General features: G+C 40.9%; 1 protein-coding gene across 1 annotated transcript in view; it reads right to left on the reverse strand.

Annotated features, from left to right (window-relative positions):
* Positions 1-2975, reverse strand: part of PPARA (peroxisome proliferator activated receptor alpha) — a 39624-nt gene extending 36649 nt beyond the window's left edge. The window contains exons 1-2 of the mRNA XM_074160292.1: positions 2952-2975; positions 2224-2425 (exon numbers count right to left, since the gene is read on the reverse strand). The gene's annotated coding sequence lies outside the window, so the exon portion shown is untranslated. The remainder of the gene's footprint in view (positions 1-2223; positions 2426-2951) is intronic.
* Between the last annotated feature and the right edge of the window lie 17162 nt (positions 2976-20137).

Genomic DNA, 20137 nt, shown 5'->3' on the forward strand with positions numbered 1-20137 from the left:
AATGACTGAGGTTTTTAATACAACACCTAGTTTTACAGCAGGACTACACTGACATCTAGCTAACTAGGGTATATGACTGGTATATCACTTTATCATTCTGATCTTTCTTCTCCATACTAGAAAAATTCAAAAGCACTCAACTGAGACCACTACAGTGAAAGCCTTGTGCTATTTTAATTATCTGTTATAAAGGGAAATATTCATAAAGAGCATTCTCACAAACATCGCAGTCTTTATGTGGACAAACTGTTAGAGTAGTTACGCTTTTTGAGGTGCACACACATACATCCCACAAGATCTCTTTGCAAAAGGCAGAGATTTTACTTTTCTATGCTTTATAAGGCCAGTTTAAAAATTACCAAAGCATACATATCTATAAAAATAAGTAGTGGTTTGATTAAACTGACTCGCCTGGCAATTCAACTAAAACCCAAACAAATTAAAGATTCAGGGAGATTTTGCAAAAGCAGTCAGATTAAATTAAAAGTGTTAAAATTCCAAAATGCTGTAAGAAAATACTTTTGTGCTTTAATAAATATAAATTCAACTTCATTTATTTTCCAAGACAAGTATGGTGGTTTTTTTTTCCCCACTTGCAACAAATACTCGATGTGTAAGAGAAACAGAACTCAAATCTCAGCAGGTAAGCTAAAGCAAAAAGAAAAAAAGTGCTATTTGATGAAGTAAGAGCTTCTTTTAAAAAAAATACTAAGAAAATTTACATTACCCTCCTTGACTACATTAGGTCAACAGTGAGCACTACAGTCTATTTTCTAGAACAAGATGAACATCCTAGGCCATGTATCCTACTCTCCGGTAGGACATTATCTTCTTTAACATTTTTAACACTCAACAGATAAAACATTAAAAGCATAATGATACAAAATCACAACTGAAATACAACCCTTCCTGCATGGTTTAAAATTCATAATGTCCTTTAACAAGGCTACAGTATTGAGGGGTATGAGTAGAAAATGAAGACATTAAAGAACTATGGAAAAGCAAGTGAGAAAACCACAAGGTTTTTTGGCTGTACAGGTTTGTAATGAGTAGCCAAAACTCCCTATGCCACCTGACTGTAGAGGATGACAGTCGATATAAGGCATCAGCAGATTGATAAGAACTTTTTTCCGGACTATGCCAAGTGTTCCTTCCAAACATGGGAAAAGAAAGGGAGCATGCTGGCTACGCAGTTCTACAAACCTCTGATAAGGTCTGCGCACGCTCCCATCCTTCTAAAACACTACGTTGCGCTACTTAAAAATCCAAAAAGTTGCCACTAAAAGTCCCTAAGAGCCAATGGCTGCTTGATAGCTCATGCCAAATAACAAAGGTTATGATACTGGTTTAGCTTTGAGTAGACTTGTGACCACATCACATGAACCACAACTGCCGTCAGTTTCAGCATGAGACCAGGTAACCTCAATACTAAGTCAGTGATGCAGAATTTATAAAGGAAACCACTTTTTATAGCATATCAGTTTTGCTACCTGCAATGATCATGTGAATTTCAAGCCAGTAATCAGTGCTAAATGCCAATAAGAAAGTCTGTGCATGTTCTACAAGTACAGTTTGATTAAAACTTTCCTTCCCAACAAAACTTATGCAACGCCTTTATTTGTGCAGTACTAGTAAGACATCCAATGCCACCAAAGTGCCAAACATCATTATTCCAGATAATCCTGTCTGACGAATCCTGTACTCATACTTCATCCATCAGAGAGCTCAGGAACAGCTATTCACGTCAGTGAGGCTGTGCTAATCTTAACATGAACACAAGGCAGTACCTTTTAGCACTCCTTTCCATTACTTTCTGAATGCTATCTTTTTCACTTGCTTTTCAGCAAGAAAGTGGACAGCCCCTGTAAGGACAGTTAAGAACATGTTTTTCTCATTAAATCATAAAAACAAATACAGGGGGAGCTCTCAGTGGCTTACTCCTCACTCCAAGGATATAGGACCCTCTTCTGACCAACCAACCAGTAAAAGCACAACATGCCCGGCCAAGCCAAGTCAAGTCAATAAAGATAACCTCCAAGCACGTATGTTCTCCCTAGTGCCCAACTTCATTCCTCAAACCAGGTTAAGGACAATTCAAATGTGCTGGATTTAAGAGACATGACAGTTGCAAAATAGCACATGACAGGACATTGTCTTCTCCTCTGTTCCCCACCCACTAGCACCCCGAAGTCTCCCCACAAAGTTTCCAAGATCGCTCTTTACCTACAAACGCCAGCCTCCACCAGGGCCGGCTCTTGCTCGTCCTTTAGCCCCTCGGACCCCGGGGCTGCCGCCCACCGCGGACCCCTCACGGTGGGCAGCCGGCTCCGAGCCCGAGCCCAGCAGCAGGGAACAGCTACAGCATCTCCCCCGGCCACCTAACTCCTTCTGCTCGCCTTTGCCACCGCCGGAGTTCCGCCAAGGGCTTCAAAACGCGGCGACGAGACAAATAAACAAATAAAATTAAAAAAAAAAAAGAGAGAGAGAGAGGGCGAGGAGGAGAAAAAAAAAAAAAAGACAGCTCATTAGCAAATCCGCCGCCGTGTTAGTGAGGCGGGGGGCGTCACCCAGCCGCGCTCCTACCGCCTCCGCCCCCCTCCCCGTTCTCCCCCTCAGCCGGGACACAAGGCAGCCACAAGGCATCGCAAGGGGCGCGGAGGAAGGAGAGGGGGGGGAGAGGGCGGGCGCCCCTGAGGTAATACCGGACAGGGTCGGGCCGGGCCGGGCAGGCACCGCCGCCTCCCCGGCCGCGACCCGCCGCCGTCGGGGCGCTCGGCACGCGCGCGCCGCACAACGCCTGCCAACCGCCGCCAGCCCGGGCCATCAGCGGCGGCGACGACGACGACGACAGCAGCAGCCGGCCGGCGCTGCCAGCCCGGCGGGGCGGAGGTAGGCGAGGGGCCGAAGGAGAAGGAGGAGGAAGAGGATGAAGAGGAGAAAGGCGGCAGTACCCCGCTCCTGCGCCTGACTGACTCTGGGCGGCAGGGTGACAGGTACCGGAAGTGAGGTCGGGGCACACACCTCCCGCAATGGCCGCGCGCGATTGGCTGGGCGGGGAGAGACCCTCCTCCTCCTCCTCCCTCCCTTCTTTACACCCCCCGCCCCTCCCGCTCTGCTCCCTCCGCGCGCACCGGCGGTTTAACGGCCGGGGCCGACGGCGGGGGGAGGCCGGGACGCGAGGCTTGAGGCGTCGAGACTTTCCGTCAAAGGCGAATAAAGCCCCGGCGGGCGGAGGGACGGGCCGGCTGCGGGGGGGCACAGTCTGCCCTCGCCTTCCCTGACCCCTCCGGCGCTACGGGGCGGGAGAGTCTGAGGTGCGGGGCGAGGGGCCGTGCCCCGGGCCTGAGGGGAAATGCGGGCACCCCAGCGGACCGTGGCGCAGGGGCTTCTCCTTGAGCGCGGCCGGCTGTAAAACGAGCTTTGTCGTCTTTAGAAAGTTATCGCGGGTGACGTCTACAAAGCAAAGCTTGAAATCGTGAATAAAACCCAGCAAACCCCTGAACAGGGTTGCCTAAGGGACTTTGGCTTCCTGAGGCTCTTTAAATCTTGGAAAGGTAAGCAGACCATAAATACAGTAGTCTTAAAAGGGGGTTACCTCCCCCTACAACTTGATTTCTGCTCTTCTATATTACATATCTTGATGATCCTCATGATTGTGGTCATCACTGTACAAAAAAAAGTGTCACTAGGGTTTTTAAATCATAGAATTCCATTTTCACTTTCATGTTCTCAGTCCATTTGGGTGGGAAATAAAAAAAAAAGGAAAAAGCACTGTATTACAAAAAAGCACTGACCTGAGTAGTCAGTATCACTAGTGCCAGGAAGAGAAACCGCTATGACCTATTTCAGATGTTATTTTACAGGTACCAAACACATGTGCAGCTTCTGCGTGTCTTTACTCAATGGAAACACAGTTTGTGGCAGTACAGGAAACAGAAACACAGGCCCAGAAGGAAAGCAAGGAGAGTGCTGCCCTGGAGGCTTGCCCTGTACCATATTTAATTCTGTACATTTCTTGTAAGTTTGGGCTAAGCACATAGACCTGGACTCCAGAGCACTCCATACAGGAACAACAGTAATGGCAGAGGCTAAAAAACTGGCAGAAAGCCAGTCAATGCGTCAATGTGAACTAATAAAAGGCAGTATTCACAGCAGAAAACAATCTAGTGAAAGCCCTCACATTTACAGTAATTTAATGCTTTTTCAGACACTTTCAAGCCAGTTCCATTCACAGCTCAACTTACCAATTTGTAGTGTTGCTCCGAGGTCTGTCCCAAACTGGGCCAACACCCAATGCCACAAGAATCAGTTCATTTAGAAAGTTAATTCCCAATTTTAACACCTATGTATTTCCCCACAGCCTGTGTGTAACAGAGCTCAGCTGATAGCAAGGATAAGGGACTATTTCCATAAAAGGTGTTCTCTTCCTCTCTCTCTTCTCCTTCCTTCCTTCCTTCCTTCCTTCCTTCCTTCCTTCCTTCCTTCCTTCCTTCCTTCCTTCCTTCCTTCCTTCCTTCCTTCCTTCCTTCCTTCCTTCCTTCCTTCCTTCCTTCCTTCCTTCCTTCCTTCCTTCCTTCCTTCCTTCCTTCCTTCCTTCCTTCCTTCCTTCCTCTCTCTCCTGAAATATACACAAACAGAATAAGCTTCTGTGCAGTTACAAGCATATACTCGTTTTCTTTGGGTATCTGATCAGCTTTTAAAACTTTCCTCTCTTGCTTGTCGAAAAAGCTGTGGAGAGTGAGGACATTTGTATTTGAGTTTCCATATTGAACTTTCAGACTGGATTTAGGAGGCCTGTTTGCATGTGTACTTTTATTGCTGGTCCCTGAGGTGACCTTGTACAAGCACTGCAGTACAGTTCTCAAAAGTAAGATCTTGGTATGGTTGCGGGCTTTTACCTTTGGAATATACGTGTTTTGAGGGATTTACCACATCAGGGCCTTGCCATTGCCAGTGAGAGGCGTGCCAGCCTGTCTAGGCTTTATCCTAGCTGTTGAGCTCAGCTAGCTTTTCTGAGGGCCAAATAGATGTTTCATACATCTTGTCCTGGCTCACACACTAAGGCTGTCCCAAAGGCAGTAAAAACACAAAATATTTATTGGCATTTAAAATGAGTTGTGGGCTGTTTCCTGTTTATGAGCTGTGGGTTTCCCATCCCACACTCGCTGACAACCAAACTCTTAGCAACCTCTGTCTACAGCGTGGTCAGCGAAGAGGACCGTGTTATCCCAGACACGGAGAAGAGCTCTCTTAATCCCTATTTTGGAAGTGTTTTCTTCTAAAGAAGTTGCATACATTTTGTCCATAGAAATGGCTGGTCTTGCAGAAAGCATCTGTAGTGAAGGAGGAGACTGTATCCCACATTCAAAATATGTACCGAGGAGACCATACTGATTCCTTTTGTACTGAAATTGCTTTTTAAGTGTAAATTACTTGACTGGATTGCGTAAATTTGTATCTCAGTTCAAATCTTAATAACATACTAAATATCATAAACATCCATTAGCTATTTAAATGTGCAAGCTTTTACAAATCAGAAATTAGATTATTTACTAGGCTTTAAGCTGGAATAGGCTTTAATTAGTGTTATATTCTATTAATATGTAATAACCATATTACTATTGCCTAATAGCTTGCCAGTTGTGAAACCAACAGACAGACTTGTGCAGTTGTTGATTTTCCATCTTTCCAGTAGCCAGCTGGCTTTGCCAGAGGTCTCCATGGCGGTGCACAGCATTTCTGTCACAAAATATTTTCATTTGCAAAACAAAAACACCTTTCCATTTATTTAAAGGCCCGATGCAGAGTGTCTTCAATTCCGTGGAAGCAGATGAGCAGATCCAAGTCAGCACAGACTCATCCAGAAGTTTGGGAAGTGGACTATACCAGCAAAAATTGGCAGCGCATTCGCCACCTCCTCCAACTACGGGTAAAACACAGGAAGTGGGCTGACCCCATGCTCAAATATTTGTTCAAATGTGTGGTTTCTCTTGCTGATCTGATGGTAGAGATTTTAACATAGTGTGCCTTGTTTTTACTGGGTCATCATGAAAGACTTTCCTGTCGAAGTCGATATAATAAGTATAATAGAGCCTTCCCATTTAGGTATTTATTTGAACAGGAACTACAGCAACGAAGCATCGTAGCCAGCATTTTATAAGCTGAAATAGCGTACGTATGGTTCTGTTTCTCTGTGTGACTACTGAAGTTTTACTGAACTAACATGTACTAAATGAAAATCCTTTTAATATTATTGACTTACTCTTCTTAAAAGACTAGAAGTGGCTGGACTGTCACAAGACAGCAAGTTTTATAAAAAGAGGTCACTAACAGCAGTTTAGAAAACTAGTCGAGTGTAATTTAAGACTTTTTGTGAATAATGTTGTGCATGCTGAATCCTGCTCATTTGTTCTCGGTCAAAATAAATCAAAGACAAAAGTCCTACATGATAAAGAACAGGAGATGATTACATCTGATTTATTTAAGTCAATATATGGGTTATATGCATACACAGTATGCAAATAAAACATTAATAAATGTTAATAAAATGTTAAAAGAACAGTTCTCTCATCAAATCAATGCCCTTAAAAAAACCCCAACCACCAAGCAAACTGGTGAAACAGAGGAGACCTGTGAGATTTATCTGTCCTGACATTCCATTATGAAGCTTTGTCCCAGCATAGCAATATTGTTACAGAAACGTCTGTGCTACTTTGTGGTGGTGTTGTTTTTAGGGCAGGATGATTATGAGGGTTGGTTGTTTTCAGATGCACATCTCTGCTGGATTAGAACAACGTTCTAAGACTAAAGGTGATAAAATATTTTAAAATAAATCATATGAGGCTCATGTGCCAGATTTTAATATGACAGGTTTTGGATGGAACTAGGATGCAAGTTACAGGTTTACACAAGTCTAATGTTCCACAAAACTATTTAGACATTGGATAGTGTTTTTTTTTTTTAAATCTAAGCTGAGATTTTATTTACCAACTAAATAAGCAATTAAAGTTCTTATTTACATTTAATTCTCATTAGAGATGTTTACCTTGCCATCCCATCAATGTAAGGTATGGACTCAGTCATTCAGATTATCATGTATATCCGTATTTGAAATTGATATTTCAAATACTTTGCTCAATACTCTTTACTTACTAGTGAAATAATTCATTTTTTGTCACAGTGTCAAGATCAAACATTCCAGATATCTGTTTGTCTCTTCCTGGGTCAAAAAAGCTAAGTACAGTTGCACGTAAGATGATGATGTTTTAAACTCATCAATTAACCCTTTCTAGCCCAAAATGTTTAGAATTTCTCTAACAACTGATATTCTTTTTATGCTGGTGCTGTCATCATCACTATGGATATCTATATTATTGACAGCAATTGTTGAATTAGCATTTTTTTAATGTGACAATTCTCTCCCTCCCCTTCGTTATTAATGTCAGTCTGTTTCATTTCTCCATTTTAATAAAAAAAAAAATTTTCTTTAAAGAAAAACTGTTAGCCGCAAGCAAGCACCTTTCTTACAGCAATGCAGGATGCACACAGTAAGGGTGAACTGAAAAAGAGGGGGGAAACAGTACTCCCCCCAAGACTTTCCTGAAGCCCGCACTTGAGCCTTCTGCAGGATATGAAGGAACCATAGGGGAAGCTATCAACTTGAAAACAGTTTATGGGAACAAGCAATTCCTCTTAAAACTCAACTGTGCTGTTCTTTTCCAAATCCTTCTCTATCTTCTCTCTGAATTTTTTCTTCCTCGAGTATAAGGTTCCTTTTCTATACATTTCTTTTGGTACTGGACACTGTATTTATTACCAGATTCAGCAGGATTTAGCAGACTTATTTATGGTTTTGTTGTCTCTGAGGACTGCTAAAAGATCAGTTAGACTTAGTATAATAAAACTATACAATTTTAGGAAACAAATCACTGCTCGGTATCTTGAACTAGGGATAAGTTGTTTTATTCTGTTACTGGGTGGCTTTGCTCCTTTCTTTGATGTGTCACTGAAGGGATAACAGTTTCTTCCCATATATAAGGTTTTTTTCCTATTATCCTTGTAAATAGATGTACTGTTAACTTAATTAAGTCTTAATTTAATTAATTAATGCATTTTAATTTATCAATCCCTGCATTTCTATTGAAATAGTATTTCTACTGAAATAGTATTTCTACTGAATACCTTTTCAGTATTTCCTGTTTCAAGGAAAGAGTTTATTTCCTTATCCAGGCTTTTCACTTCTTCCTGCTTGTGCTCTGTTGGCTCAATGAAGTCTTTGTTGCCCCTTTTTTCCCAATCTCAGTTTCACATTCGGTGTTTTATCTATCTCACTGAGATTCTCTTCTTGAGCGACATCTTTAAAATCTCCCCCTGTCATCACCACCATAACTGTGATTCATCTCTTACTCATTAGTTGACTATTGCAACATCTTTTCTGGCCTCCATTCTCCCCCCTCTCCAGCTAAAGCTATCTATTACTATCCCTCTTAAGTCTATTATTTACATCCACTCCGTACCCCTCTCTGACATCTGCTTCCAATTCCCAACCCTTCTTTTCTGTAATACCCTGTGCTCTCCCTACAGTCCTTTAATTAATAATCATGCAGAAAATCTGCCCTTTCCCTGAAGAGCTTGTATATTAGCAAGACATACTAGAACAAAAAAGCAAGAAAGAATGTATGGTGGAACATGTTTCTTACCGCAATTATTAGCAACTTCTGCTTGGTTTTCTTCAAAATGTGTTCACCTATATGCTTCTGCAGCATGTATGTTCTCCCTTGTATGCCTAGATTAGTTTATGCTGTAACTGGTAAATTCTCCTAGCATACTTGCCCAGCTTCAGTTGTAGCCTTAATAAGCTTCAGTGGTTTCTGCACCTTTGCTCATGTTTTATGCCGATTTCCAGAAGGAATTACCGTGTAAATGTCAGCTTGCCGTGATCTCATCTCTTAGTAAATAATTCAGTCCAAGTTGGAACTTATTTTTTGCCTCCATACTAAGCATGTACACTTCAGAACAAGTTCTTCATGCACCAAAGCGGTAAACACGTTTATTTAGCAAGCAGATGCAGTGATTTTAAAAGTTGTGGTATTGCCAGAGAACCCAAGGAGAGTCAGTGTGAATCATGTGCATGTATATTTGTTTTGGTGCAAAGTCTGGTGGCTTTTGAAGGTGAGTTTAAAGCTAAGCTGTTTTGACTTGTTTTTTTTTTCACTGAGGCATTTAAAGGGAAAGTACAGGTTGCATGCTGCTTTCAGAGTGGTAGCATGTGGCCAGCAGGTAGGATACCCACCCAGTGTCTCTGGTACTTTGTACCCAACGCAGTGCATTTTCCAAAGCTCATCTAATCAAATCACAGTTTTGCAGTCCTCCGAGGTCCTTGAAGCAAGCAGTTTCTTTTCCTGTTTGCTCGTACTACTGCAAATGCAGTTTTAGAAAGCCCCTAAGATAATTTTTTTTCTCCCCTGGAGAAAGGATAACTATTTGTCTCATGCTATCAAGTAACAATTTTGAGTTTGGGTTCTAGGGTGTGTAAATCTGAGCCTTACTCAAAGCAATTAGCTGAGTAACTATTCAGCTTAAATTGTTTTCCTACCCTGTTTCCAGGCTATGACTAACACTCACTGTGCTACACCCAGTCTTTTCCAGCATTCACAACGGACATACTGAGCGTGTGCTAGAACTGCCTTGTATGAAGAACAATCATGTATTTCATTTCTGGGCTCTTTGCTCAACCATTGCATATGTACAAGTCAGATTTTTAAAGAAAAGGAACACACGTATAGTTGGGCTGATGCTTTGCACGTACCAGTTTTTCCTTCATGCTTCAACTGTCCATGTTCTCATTCAAGTATTTCTCGCTATTCTTTAGACTGGTCAGCTTTGCTGTGTGAATAGGAACTGCTCGTAACTAAGTCCTAGACAGATTTTTTTAAAGCAAGGCTGTAGTTCTAAGATTGTTTAAAGTGCTTGATAAAGTAAGTTGCAAATGACAGTAAATAACACAGAAAGTAAACAGAAGAGGGATGTGCAATGAGATTTGAAAAAACGTGCAGATTTTCTGTGCTATAGGACAAATTAACTAGCTTGTTACTTTCTAGAAATTGAGGGAAGGCTCATCTCAGGTCGCTAGCGGAAAAGCAACAGTTTTCTGATCCTGTGGCCTCAGAAACCTCCCAACACCCAGTTTCACCTTTTTTGTCCTCATGCAATATTGCACCACTCCTCAATTTTCCCAGCTCCAGCTCTTTGCAGGGCTGTGCTGTGAACCAGATCGGGGGACCTGTTCCACTGAAAAAGAATAAAAGAGAGCAGCAGGAAATAAAAATGATTTCCTGATCTAATTCATGGCACACCCTCCATGTCCTAGAGAGGTGGCGTGCTGTGATGAAGGAGTGCTGGCTCAATTGCTTCCATCTGCATTACCTCTGAAATCAGCCCGGCATCAAACCACAGTCAAGCCTGACCAAAGAAACAGAGAAGATGACTCTAGCAGGTGACCTTAAGGGATAAGGAAAGAGAGTAAAGGGCTTATTTTAGTTAGAAGGCAGCTATAGGGAATCCTGGAAAAGGAGGTGATTTTCAACTGGATCATGAGGAGCAAAGCCAGAAGATGTCTGTAGGACTGGAGCACGAGCTAAGTCCCGGTTGTTTGGACATGAGGAATGTAAGCAGCGGCAGGAGATGCGACACTAAAAGATTTCTGAGCTTGGAGAACTGGGGAAGGACGTCATTTCAGTAACACGGAAGCATCAACTACTAACACTGTATTTATCCAAACCATAAAGAACTATTTTAAATAAGAAGAGGTTTCAGAGTTGTGTTTAGCTGGAAGATCTGTGTGGGAGAGGGGTGGATACCTGCGGACCTTGTTAATAATTAAGTGGAGGAGTGTGTTAAAGCCTATGGAATGGATAGCATGGTAGTAAAAATACCGTGACTCACCAAAGTTGGAGGTTAGCAAACAGGCAGAAGTAAACAAAATCACAAATGACAGATCCTTGTGCTGCTAGACCTGTGTGTCTTTAGTGAAACCGTGCCTGAAATGCTCCATTCATTTCTGGAAACCTCATGGAAATAATTTGATACCAAACCTGCAAGGAATAAGAATTGTTACATCCAAAGCTGGATGCAAATCCAGCATGTTTTCCAAAGCTTTCCTATAATATTTGCAATATTCAGTGTATTTTCCAAACAACGTTGGTTTTTTTTTTCTCATAATAATCCCTGAGCTAATGTCTTGACAGTTAAAAAAAATACACAAAGGAACATTTTTTTTCTCAGACCAGTTCACTCACTTCAAATGCAGCAAGAGCCAGAATAAAAATCTGGACATATGGCTGAAAAAAAGCAACAGCAAGGACTTCTATAAGCAGGAGGCCTTTGAAGACTGCTTTTCTGTATACTTGTGTCAGCAGATGTTTAGTTTTTAACTGAGTTACTCTAAAGGGCTTCCCCCATTTTTTTAAATTGTCATTAACTTTTATATAATTATATTAATATAATTATCTTCCTTTCTCCCTTTTTACCTCCTATTTACAGCTTGAGGAACATTTAGTTCTAGAAACTGGCAGACAAAATTAATAATGTTTGAATGTAAAGCAGCAAATACTCAAAAGCTGGTCCCCTGCCAGCTGCCCACCTCTCAGGGTTCGCATACACTTGCTGTCTGGGTTCCCTGTTTTGACAGTCATAGCTGGAGACCCCAAAGGTTCCCAAGCCAGCAGGAAACACCAACGGCAGGACAGGCAAACGCACCAGGTGAATCATCAGTGCCATTCCAGAAAAAGCTAAGGACAAGCAGCATCATACAAGAGTGTTCAATTAGAGTGATACCAGAGAGTTTTGCATCCATTTTGAGTCATGCTAACCTGATTCCAGTTTCTTTGATTACCTAATTCATCTATGTGTAACTCTGCAAATAATTGCTAAAGAACACAAAATATTTGCTGTTTATCCCGGGGTTCAGCATTACAAATGTTTGTTTAGTGTCCAGACTGGGATTTTCAAATGTATCCCATAGCTCAGTATACCTCCAATTTATTTCAATCTAATCTGGAAAGAAAAAAAATCTTGTCTCTATACCTACCCTGTATGTCTCATCTTGAAATGTTTACGTTCTGGGAGTTTACCAGTTGAAGCTATGTAAAAGATAAAGCGCCCTGTCACTCTCCTGCATGTCAGCAGGTTTGTCATCACACACACACACACACAGACAGACACACAACACACAAAGCCTTTAATGCAACAGACACAGAGCGAACTACCTGCACCACTGAAAAAAATGGGGTGAAGGCACTGTTATGTTATTATAGGGTAAATGAGGCTAGATTAACCAAGGGTGTGAGTGTGCTGACATCACCTAATTACTTGGTGGTAGAATTACAAGTGCTGTCTCTCCACTTCAGATTTTACAGTTAGATTAGCTATTATGTATTACTGTGCTCTAAGACAAGTGCTTTGGTGTAAGTAAAAACAAATTCAAGCCTTTTTTTTTTTTTTTTTTCAACACAGTAAAGCTCTAATCACAACACAAAGTGAAAATGTGTCTTTTTTTCTTATTAAGGTAGTGCTACAGGCGAATTTTAGGACTGGAGACTGAGTCAGGAAGAAATCCTCAAACCGTGGTGTCTCAGGCTACAGTACTATTTTCTTATGCTGTTCTGGCAGCAGAGTGGTCTTTTGGGATAACGTTGGTGTAGCCGCTCAGCATTTCTGAAAACAGAAAATCCTATTCCCTCCTCCTAACCTTTCCTTCAGGAACAGTCTCCACCGTTTACCTTCTTCTGGCTTTGGTATTTTTCTAACCCCTTAGTGAGTCAAAATTTGACTCACTAACCTGCCTGGATAGTTTTCTTTAGGTTAGTGAGTTGAGTTGAGTTCAGTTGTCTCAGCTGGGAGCGACCGAACACCAGAGCAGGCACAAGGGTGAGGAGAGGACCTCAGAAGGGGGCAGGAGGAAGCGAGATTTTAACCCTTGCAGCTGTAAGATGTTACATCATTTCAGTTGTTTGTTAAACCATACCTTGGAAGAAGGTGGTAAAGGTCACTCGCTTTGGATATTTAAAAGTAGATCAAGGAGTGGTTGAAATCACCATTGGGTTGTTTGATTTTCTATAGCACCGATAGTAGTTTTATTCCCCTTTTATTCCCCCCATCTTCAAACCCCAAAATCTTATAATTTCACTTAACTTTGTAGAGTGCTCTTTGCCTATACATAGCTAAAGATCCTAAGACAGTTTAACAATTTCATTTGCTCTTAGAGAAAAGACAAAGACTTGAATCAGTCATTATCTCACTATCATTCCATGAACGATATACAGGAAAATATGTATCATTAAGTAAATAAATGTGAACTATACAATTAAAAAATCAGAGTGGAATACTTCAATCAAAATGTACTTAAACCAAACCCAATTAAGCTCTGATTAAAAATAAAATATTAAGACAATGCTGGTTTGGTTTTTTTTTAAACTCTGTAATTCCTAGAAGAGCCTAGTTGGAACAACTAAACCTTTTTCATTATTTTTTCTGTTTCTAGCTGTTACGTTGTGTTTTTTCAGTCCAGAAACAAAAACTTTACAGCTGGTATATATATATTAGATTTAGAAATACACCTACAGATGTTAAATTAATCTAATCAGATTTTAGTTACCTTTTGAGACCTAGCTACAGTGTTTTCTTCTGGAAGGTATTCACATTTTATTTGTCCCTGTGGTTCATGAAAGTCAGGCTGTCTTTGGATAAATTCTTTGGATAAATTATGGTTGACTTCATGTTTTTCACAGATACCCATTCATGTCCATAAATTTGAAAGATGTGTATTGTACTACCAGAGAATGTATTTTGAAATCAGTTCTAGGTTTGGTTGCTAATCTGGTGGCCCTGCTTTTCTCTTCTGTAAACAGTGTTAAATGGGGTCCAATGGGCCCAGGTCCAGCAAGGCTGTTCACTAAGTAGCTTCCAGGTGGAGTTACTCCGTTGTGAAGGGATAAACCCTACATTAAAAGAGAAGTTTGATAATACAAATGTAAGAAAATCTATACTGAATGCTTCTTGCAATATATATATCTATTTGCAGCTTTCTGAATTTGGATAGCTGAACTGGATACCGTTCCAGCAAGAAACAACAGGTTGTACCCAGAGCAGCCGGTACCTGATACAAGGTTTCTGATAAGCTCCTGGATACCAAAAAGATTATTGAGCAAATGTTTGATACAATAGTCTACTATGTTGTATTGTTTTTCCATTTCCGATCACAAGTCATCATAGGGCTCATAAAAATTAGGTAATTCAATTCCAAGGCTCTGTTGCTCCAGCAGAACTAAAACTTACTTTTAAAAAATATTCATGTGCCTTAGGAGAAAAAAATAAAAAATTATTCACTGGATTAATCACTTGGAGCAATGTGCTAAATACACTGAGCTGTTCTTTTTGTGGAACGCGAGGATCAAGCCTTCGTTCTTGGCAGCCACATCCTTCATGCCGTGCATACTGTAACCCATCGTTGTTATTTTTTATTCATCACGGGAGAGCAGAGTGCTTTACAGCAAATAAAGGGATAGCTCCTCCCGGAGGAGCTTATGCTACAGCTGGAGATAACAGCCAGGAAAGAAGGGGGGAACACAGGGGTCACAATAAAGGTCACACAAGCTTTCGTGATGAAAGCTTGAGGTGGCACGTATGTTTTGTTAATGCCGCTTTGGACTTAGTGTGCTTCATTGATTTTTATGGGTGGTATTCAGATTGAGACTCAGGAGTGGGAAGCCGGTATGAAAAAAAGAGAATTACTGTGCTGTTGAGATTTACCAGATGCAGAGACATCATGGAGAAAAGAAATGGAGACCTTCAAATTGTATTTTGTTGACAGAGAAGAACTTTCAGTGGAGCCTGCAGGCAGGACGGCTATCAAAAATACTGCCCTTTAGTCTCTGTTAGTACCAGCCAACCTGTCCACCCCATACCCTGTGAGCACTTGCGCAAAATGACTAGGTTTTACCTCTTTCTTCAGGGATTCTGTGTGATAAAAGTGTTGTGATTTTTTTTTGCCTTGCCAGATTCACCAGTGTAGAAGATTCATAGATTCATAGATTCATAGATTGGTCCAGGCCGGAAGGGACCTTCAAAGGTCACCTAGCCCGACCTTCCCGCAGTCAGCAGGGACACCCCCAACTAGACCAGGTTGCCCAGGGCCTCGTCGAGCTTCACCTTGAATGTCTCCAGGGAAGGGGCCTCAACCACCTCCCTGGGCAACCTGTTCCAGTGTTCCACCACCCTCAGAGTAAAGAACTTATTCCTAATGTCTAATCTAAATCTGCTTTTTTCCAGTTTAAAGCCATTACCCCTTGTTCTGTCATTGCCGGCCTTTGTAAACAGACTGTCTCCAGCCTTCCTGTAGACCCCCCTCAGGTACTGGAAGGCCGCTATTAGGTCTCCCTGGAGCCTTCTCTTCTCCAGGCTGAACAACCCCAGCTCCCTCAGCCTGTCCTCATAGGAGAGGTGCTCCAACCCCCTGATCATTTTGGTGGCCCTCCTCTGGACCCGCTCCATCAGGTCCATGTCCTTCCTATATTGAGGGCTCCAGACCTGCACACAGTACTCCAGGTGAGGTCTCACCAGAGCAGAGTAAAGTGGCAGAATCACCTCTCTGGATCTGCTGGCAACACTTCTTTTGATGCAGCCCAGGATGTGATAGAAACAAAACCAGAAAGTTATCTAAAAAAACCCCAACAAACAGCAAAATTACATTCTTGTCTTTCTCCCATATCATTACCCAAAAGAATCAGTGGTCAACACAGCAAAACTACAGCCTATGAGACAGCTGATGGGAGGTCAGTTCTCATGCAGACTGCACAATAAAAGGCAAAGTTACAATTCTTCTCTCAGGGGTAACATACATGGATGCATAAATTTCTTGTATATATTCACTTTTTACTGACAGGTCTCCAAAAAACTGTGCCAGAACTTCATAGAGAGTGGAATGCAGAAGCAGAGAACACGTCGCTTTATACTAAACTTTCTAGCATTAAATGGATTTAAAAAGCATTGATTTTCAGAAAAAAAAACCTTAAAAAATAACTATCTGCAGTGCTTAGCTTTATGAAGCGCAATCATCTAGTGTTAACAAAGTTATTCTTCCTATTTGCCAGCGTGCACAGAAACCTTACACTCAGAAGTGTATAGTCACTGTATAGTCATCATCATCACACCGTTTTTAAGGAGTCAACCCTGCAGAAAGCAGCAGAGCTCACCGAGAATGCTGACAGGTCGTACTCGCGAGTTGTTCAAGCCATTCCTCTAAATATCAGCCAAAGTGAATTTAGCTACTGCAGGTTTTTCAAGGACTGCGTGTATGGAATAAACCCATCTTTTGTCTTTACCTCAGGCAAAACACATCCTCAGACCCCGCATGAGACGGCGCACACTGAAGCCCGAATGGATCCAAGAAGCACATCTTTTTTGGCCCTACAGCACGGGTGGAACTTAAATCTATAGCGCACCAAAAGAAACTGTGTTGTGACACACTGCTGTAAGCACACAGCCGCACTTCCCACAGCAGCTTCTAGCAGCTGTAGAAAACAGGAGCTAGAAATGCCCTATTAATTAGCGTCTCTAGCTTCTCTTTACCTGATATTCACTAGGCTTTACCTTCTGCTGCTTTGCAGAAACTCACAACTTTGCCTCTTTCCAGTTGCATTTGCTGTCCTTATCTACTGCATGGACTGGGTTTAACTGCAGTTTAACAGCTGCAGGGTTTTCATGTTCTTCTCTGTATTGTTACTGTTTTCCTTGTCCTGGCACCATAAATGAGGTTGCTTTTTGCCAAGTTCATAGTACAGAGCAAGAAGTGGCTTTCTCTGCCTTACTGCTCTTCTGCTTGGATATAGAGAAGGTGTTGGTACTGTTAGGAAACAAACAGAAGGGTTGCCCGTGAGGATAAGCATTTCCTGCTATAACAGTTCAGAATATACCAAAGTGATTCTGAAGCTAGGAAAATTTCTTATTTATAAAAAATCAGTAAAAACCGTGTACAGTACGTATTGTAGAGATGTCAGGCCTGATGACAAATTAGCGGGAGTTTGATATAACAGGTGGTATTTTAGAATGACTTTTTAACATTCAAGATGTTTACATGGCTTTTCCACAAGCACCACCTACACAAAATGAAGACGAGTGCCTACCTACCAAAATTTTAGTCAGATTGTGTGCTGGAAAGCACACAACTTTTAGATTTAATAGAATCAGTTTTATCTCATTTAAAATATTTATCTTTGCACTTGTCTTACAGCATTACAAGAATACAAATAGGTAATTTCCAGTAAACTAATTTATTTTTTTTTAATCCCAATAAAATTTTATCTCCACAAATAACAAAGAATACCCCCCTCTGAAATTATTTAAACCTAAAAATGAAATATTTTCTGTTTAAATTACTCTCTGGTTGGAACAAAACTTTGCAGTTCCTCTTTCAGGATGTTCTCAGAATCAGACAAGCTTTATGGCACAGACAGCAGAATCTGAGCAACTTAATCATCAAAACCACTAAAGTAAACCCTAAATCCAGTTTTAGCAAATCATAAAGTAGAATTATCCAGTACTCTATGAATAGTTTCGTATTACCAGCAGCTGGTTTAAAATAGTAACAGGACAATTGTGCCATCCTCTAAAATAATGATTCTATCATAGCAAAAATATTTGCATGAAGTAAACGGACATTGAGTAACTGTGGACTTTTGTTCCAGTGGTTACGTTGCAACAAGCCATGTTAAAAACAAGGTGGAGAGACTAGAAAAAAACTGGATGTAAAACAACTTGCACCCTTTTTTCCATTCTGCTGCTTATAAGAGTATCCATTTGTGCTTTGAACAAAGACAAAAAGACTTACTTCTACTACCAAAAGAAAACCCCCAAACCCACCCCCCGTAAAAGCTGAATAAACGCAGTTCTTCCCTATTCCTAATCCATCTGACTGGTACTTCAGGCTTTGTGATTTTTCTTCTTTCTTCTGAAATCATCTAAGAGACTTATTGCAGGAAAAAAGCAACTCTCATATTGTTTGCCATTTTCATGTAGGGCCAGACCCTCAAAGATGTTCTGAACCTATGATGCACTTTCCTGAATCATAACCCTTAGAAGAAAAATTGAGCTTATCTGTTATTTGAAGAGAGGGGTGACTAACAAGCTCCAAGATAAAGAAATTTAGGATACAGTCTCCCTATGTTTAGACTCTAAAGTTGGAGCCATCTGAATTTGATGTCTTGATTCAGTTTCTGCAATGTAAAAATCACTGTTACATTCCTTTCTGGGACTGTAACTCAAGAAAATTACCATCTCCAGGTGGCTTTTTTTTTTTTTAATTAAATGAAAAAGGCTTAAAATGTCCAACAAAATTCACAATTCACCTGTGAATACAGCTGATTTTACAGCTGTCTCTAAAGCTCACTGTTTGCAGAGATTTGGTGAATATCAAGGTGCTCTGAATATTCACTTTGTTATTTCTTTTAAGAGTGCAGTTCCATGCAAAGTCCAAACAGAAAAGTCAGACTTTCTTATAGATGCGATATTGAATCAAATAATCATGGTGGACCTTATCTTTTTGCAGATCCATGCTCTTGGAATGCTTTCTTTCTCACTGTAAAACACTAGTGAAGTTACAGGAATCCTTTTACCGAGCGAAAAGCAAGTTTAAAAATATAATCAGGTGTAGAAGAGACTTGAGCCATCAAGGGAAATGGACTTCTGCTTCTTTATATTCCCTTGGGTCATGAAGGCTAACACCACGATTAGAGGTTTACCTTTTAACTACTTGGTAACATGAACGATGCATCGCAGAGCTCCCCTGAGCTCTAGAGTAGCCCTGAAGTTAGTCAGGTGCTGTGATGAAGGTTTTAGAGAAAAAAAAAAAAAAATATAATGGGTTGTCGAATATATTCTGAAGTAGCCTGTATTTCTAAGAAGAAAAGTGCGATTTTTGGAATTATGGTCTTGAAAATTACAAAGGTTTGTTTTAATTTCTGGCCAATGGCTTTCCACAGTAATTTCAATATGTCTTTCATTGTTCTGGAGCTTGACTCTCTATTAATCAAAATGAACACTAATCAGGAGAAAGAGAAGAGGGCAACTGCCTTGAGAAGAGAGTAAGGCCCTTTAAAAGTTGACTGTTTAATCAATTACTGTGTTTATCTAATTGATAATAAAGCCAAATCTCTCCGAAATTCGGAATTTGAGTTTTCAGTGATGAAATTTATACCACCCCTCAACCTGAAAGGATTCTAAAACTGAAGGTCCCCTGCAATTTTGCATGGAGGGACAAGGTTGAATCACAAATTCAAATTATGTATTTCAAACACAGCTGGAAAATATTTTTAAAACAGTGATGACAATGACTAAAAGGCTATGCTCCAGGACATATATCATGATTGCTGTTCCTGTCACAGAAATCTTTTGTAAGAGACTTTACTGCATTCTCAAAGAGGTAGTGAAGGAAAGTGTAAGCTTTGAAGATCGTCTCTATGCACTTTACATGAGATATTCTGCATATCAGGTGGAATACATTTTAAAGAGAAGCTGGATTCTCTCCAGATTTTCCTGGGGAAAGGTATCTCCAGTGAAAAGCTAGCAAAACCAGAAGTTTAAAGTGCTGGAATGGCAGCGATGCTTGGGGCTGATTAGCGCACATCCAAAGGGCTGCATCCAGATAGCCTAGAGCTCTCTTACTACTGCATGCTTTCTGTCAGAGTATTGAACCTAACTGTTTTATTTAACAAAGGAAGGATAGCAAAGATGATTTTTTAAATCCTGTCTATTAAAAGGAAAAAACCCTGCTCTTGCCTAGATCTGTGGAACAGGGCCACATCAAGAGAATAGTTTCATGAAGGAGAAGGTTAAATGAGGAGTTTCTTTCCTTTTGCTGAGCTGTTTTGGTCCTTCAAGAAACACCATTAATGAGTTGGATGTAGTCTGCATGTGTTTCCAAGTGACTGTAAGGCTGCTTACCAAATACCTGTTGAGCAGGCTGTCCCATGCCATTGGCCTGTAGATGGCATCACCCTAAGATCATTTAATGAGTATTCCTATGGAGACTTGGTGTTGGGAGTGCAATAGCATAGGTGGAGTTCCAGAGAGCTAGATACAATTG

This window comes from Numenius arquata, chromosome 1 (genome assembly GCF_964106895.1).
Source record: "Numenius arquata chromosome 1, bNumArq3.hap1.1, whole genome shotgun sequence".
Taxonomy (NCBI): Eukaryota; Metazoa; Chordata; class Aves; order Charadriiformes; family Scolopacidae; genus Numenius; species Numenius arquata.